Raw genomic sequence first — 5,015 nt, 5'->3', positions numbered from 1 at the left:
ACAATATGTCATCCACATATACTTATCAGAAATATTGTAGTGCTCCCACTCACTTTCTTGTAAATACAAGTTTCTAGCAAACATTGTATAAACCTAAAAGCTTTGATCACTCCATCAAAACATATATCCCGATTCCGAGATGCTTGCTCTAGTCCATAGAAGGATTGCTGGAGCCAGCATACCTTTTAGCATCCTTAGGATCGACAAAAACTTCTATTGTATCACATACAACTTTTCTTACGAAAACTGGTAAGAAAACTTGTTTTGACATCCATCTGTAAGATTTCATAATCGAAAAATACAGCTAATGCTATCATGATTCCGACAGACTTAAGCATCGCTACGGGTGAGAAATTCTCATCGTAGTCAACTCCTTGAACTTGTGAAAAGACTCTTTCCCACAAGTCGAGCTTCATAGACGGTAACATTACCGCCCACGTCCGTCTTCTTCTTAAAGATCCATTTATCTCAATGGCTTGCCGATCATCGGGCAAGTCCACCAAAGTCCATACTTTGTTCTAATACATGGATCCTATCTCGGATTTCATGGCTTCTAACCATTTGTCGGAATACGGTCCCACCATCGCTTCTCCATAGCTCATAGGTTCATTGTTGTCTAACAACATGATATCCAAGACAGGATTACCGTACCACTTAGGAGTAGTACATATCCTTGTCGACCTACGGGGTTCGATAGCAACTTGATCCGAAGCTTCATGATCACTATCATTAACTTCTTATTCAACAGATGTAGGCTCCACAGAAAACATCTTTCTGTGTTGCATCACTCTCTGGTTGAAGTAAAGGTTCGACAACCTCATCAAGTTCTATCTTCCTCCCACTCTATTCTTTCGAGAGAAACTCCTTCTCGAGAAAGGACCCGTTCTTAGCGACAAACAATTTGCCCTCGGATCTGAGATAGAAGGTATACCCAACTGTAACCTTTGGGTATCCTATGAAGATGTGTTTGTCCGCTTTGGGTTCTAGCTTCTCCGGCTGAAGCCTTAAGCATCACAGCCCCAAACATTAAGAAACGACAACTTTGGTTTCTTGCCAAACCAATGTTCATACGACGTCGTCTCAACGGACTCATATGGTGTCCTATCTAAAGTGAATGCAGCTGTCTCTAATGCATAACCTTAAAATAATAGCGGTAGATTGGTAAGAGACATCATAGATCGCACCATATCTCATAAGGTTCGATTACGACGTCCGGACACACCATTACCCTATGGTGTTCCAGGTGGCTTCAACTGTGAAACAATTCCACAATGTCTTAAGTGATTGCCAAACTCATAACTCAGAAATTCTCATTGATCAGATCATAGGAATTTGATCTTCTTGTTATGATGATTCTTAACTTCACTCTGAAATCGCTTGAACTTTTCAAACGTTTCAGACTTATGCTTCATTAAGTAAATATACCTATATCTACTCAAATCATCAGTGAAGATGAGAAAATAGCGATATCCACTCCACGCTTCAATTCTCATTGGATCACACGTATCAGCATGCATGATTTCCAACAAGTCACTTGCCCGTTTCATTGTACCTGAAAACGGGGTCTTAGTCATCCTGCCCATGAGGCATGGCTCGCATGTGTCAAGTGATTCAAAATCAAGTGACTCCAAACATCCATCGACATGGATTTTCTTCATGCATCTTACGCCAATATGACCTAAGCGATAGTGCCACGAGAAAGTGGTACTATCTTATTAACTCTACATCTTTTGGCATGAACATGTGTATTACCACGACCGAGATTCAATGAACCATTCACATAGGGTGCATGACCATGAAAGATATCATTCATGTAAACAGAATAACCATTATTCTCTAACTTAAATGAATGACCGTATTGCAATGAACATGATCTAATCATATTCATGCTCAACGTAGACACCTGATAACATTTATCTAGGTTCAATACTAATCCCGAAGGCAGATGGAGCGTGCGATGGTGATCTCATCAACTTTGGAAACACTTCCAACACACATCGTCACCTCGCCCTTAGCCAGTCTCCGTTTAGTCCGTAGCTTTTGCTTCAAGTCACCAATAATAGCAACTGAACCGGTATCCAATACCCAGGTGCTACCAGGAGTACTAGCAAGGTACACATTAATAACACGTATATACTTTTTTGAAGTTGCCAACCTTCTTATCTACCATGCATTTGGGGTAATTCCGCTACCAGTGACCGTCCCCTTTACAATAGAAGCACTTAGTCTCGGGTTTGGGTTCAACCTTGGGTTCCTTTACTGGAGCGGCAACTGGTTTGCCATCCATGAAGTTTCCCTTCTAGCCCTTGCCCTTCTTGAAACCAGTGGTCTTATTAAACCATCAACACTTGATGCTCCTTCTTGATTTCTACCTTTTGCGGTCTTAAGCACCGCGAACAGCTCCGGGATCAACTCCATCCCTTGCATGTCATAGTTCATCACGAAGATCTAGTAGCTTAGTGATAGTGGCTAGAGAACTCTATCAATCACTATCTTATCTGGAAGTTTAACTCCCACTTGATTTAAGTGATTGTAGCACCCAGACATTCTGAGCACATGCTCACTAGCCGAGCTATTCTCCTCCATCTTGTTGGCAAAAGAACTTGTCAGAGGTCTCACACCTCTCAACACGGGCATGAGCCTAAAATCCCAATTTCAGCTCTTGGAACATCTCATATGTTCTATGGCGTTCAAAACGTCATTGGAATCCCGATTCTAAGCCGTAAATTATGGTGCACTAAACTATCAAGTAGTCATCAGGATGTGTCTGTCAGATGTTCACAACATCCACAGACGACGTTGTAGGGGTTTGCACATCGAGCGGTGCATTAAAGACGTAAGCCTTCTATGAAGCAATGAGGACAATCCTTAGTTTACGGACCTAGTCCGCATAATTGCTACTATCATCTTTCAACTAAATTTTCTCTAGGAACATATCTAAACAGTAGAACTGAAGCGCGAGCCACGACATAATTTGCGAAGACCTTTTGACTATGTTCAGAATAATTAAGTTCATCTTATGAACTCCCACTCAGATAGACATCCCTCTAGTCATCTAAGTGATTACATGGTCCGAGTCAACTAGGCCGTGTCCGATCATCACGTGAGACGGACTAGTCATCATCGGTGAACATCTTCATGTTGATCGTATCTACCATATGACTCATGCTTGACCTTTCGGTCTCTTGTGTTCCGAGGCCATGTCTGTACATGCTAGGCTCGTCAAGTCAACCTAAGTGTTTCACATGTGTTCCGAGGCCATGTCTGTACCTGCTAGGCTCGTCAAGTCAACCTAAGTGTTTCGCATGTGTTCCGAGGCCATGTCTGTACATGCTAGGCTCGTCAACACCCGTTGTATTCGAATGTAAGAATCTATCACACCCGATCATCACGTGGTGCTTCGAAACGACGAACTTTCGCAACGGTGCACAGTTAGGGGGAACACTTTCTTGAAATTTTAATGAGGGATCATCTTATTTAAGCTACCGTCGTTCTAAGCAAATAAGATGTAAAACATGATAAACATCACATGCAATCAAATAGTGACATGAAATGGCCAATATCATTTTGCTCCTTTTGATCTCCATCTTCGGGGCTCCATGATCATCGTTGTCACCGGCATGACACCATGATCTCCATCATCATGATCTCCATCATCGTGTCTTCTTGAAGTTGTCTCGTCATCTATTACTTCTACTACTATGGCTAACGCTTTAGCAATAAAGTAAAGAAATTACATGACGTTTATGTTGACACGCAGGTCATAAATAAATTAAGACAACTCCTATGGCTCCTGCCGGTTGTCATACTCATCGACATGCAAGTCGTGATTCCTATTACAAGAACATGATCAATCTCATACATCACATATATCATTCATCACATCCTTTTGGCCATATCACATCACAAGGCATATGCTGCAAAAACAAGTTAGACGTCCTCTAATTGTTGTTGCAAGTTTTTTACGTGGCTGCTATAGGTTTCTAGCAAGAACGTTTCTTACCTACGCCAAAACCACAACATGATATGCCAATTTCTATTTACCCTTCATAAGGACCCTTTTCATCGAATCCGATCCGACTAAAATGGGAGAGACAGACACCCGCTAGCCACCTTATGCAACTAGTGCATGTCAGTCGGTGGAACCGGTCTCACGTAAGAGTACGTGTAAGGTCGGTCCGGGCCGCTTCATCCCACGATGCCGCCGAATCAAGATAAGACTAGTAACGGCGAGCAAATTGACAAAATCGACGCCCACAACAACTTGTGTTCTACTCGTGCATAGAAACTACGCATAGACCTAGCTCATGATACCACCGTTGGGGATCGTAGCAGAAATTCAAAATTTTCTACGCATCACCAAGATTAATCTATGGAGTAATCTAGCAACGAGGGGAAGGAGAGTGCATCTACATACCCTTGTAGATCGCTAAGCAGAAGCGTTCAAGTGAACGGGGTTGATGGAGTCGTACTCGTCGTGATCCAAATCACCGATGATCCTAGTGCCGAACGGACGGCACCTCCGCGTTCAACACACGTACAGCCCGGTGACGTCTCCTACGCCTTGATCCAGCAAGGGGAGAAGGAGAGGTTGGGGAAGACTCCATCCAGCAGCAGCATGACGGCGTGGTGGTGGTGGAGGAGCGCGGGACTCCAACAGGGCTTCGCCAAGCACTACGAGAGACGAGGAGGAAGAGGAGTAGGGCTGCGCCAACAGGGAGATTGAATCGCGTGTTGGGCTGCCCCCTTTGCTCAAGTATATATAGGGGGAGGGGAGGGGCTGCGCCCCCACCTAGGGTTCCCTCCCTAGGGGTGGCGGCAGCCCCCAGATCCCATCTGGGAGGCGGCCAACGAGGAGAGAGAGGGGGGCGCACCTAGGGTGGACCTTAGGGCCCATCTGCGCCTAGGGTTTGCCCCCTCTCCTCTTGAGGACGCCTTGGGCCTTGGTGGGAGGCGCCCCAGCCCACCTAGGGGCTGGTCCCTTCCCACTATTGGCCCATGTAAGCCTCCGGGGC

This window comes from Triticum urartu, chromosome 6 (genome assembly GCF_003073215.2).
Source record: "Triticum urartu cultivar G1812 chromosome 6, Tu2.1, whole genome shotgun sequence".
Classification (NCBI taxonomy): domain Eukaryota; kingdom Viridiplantae; phylum Streptophyta; class Magnoliopsida; order Poales; family Poaceae; genus Triticum; species Triticum urartu.
The sequence above is the reverse complement of the archived record's forward strand: the minus strand, read 5'-3'. Positions refer to the sequence as shown.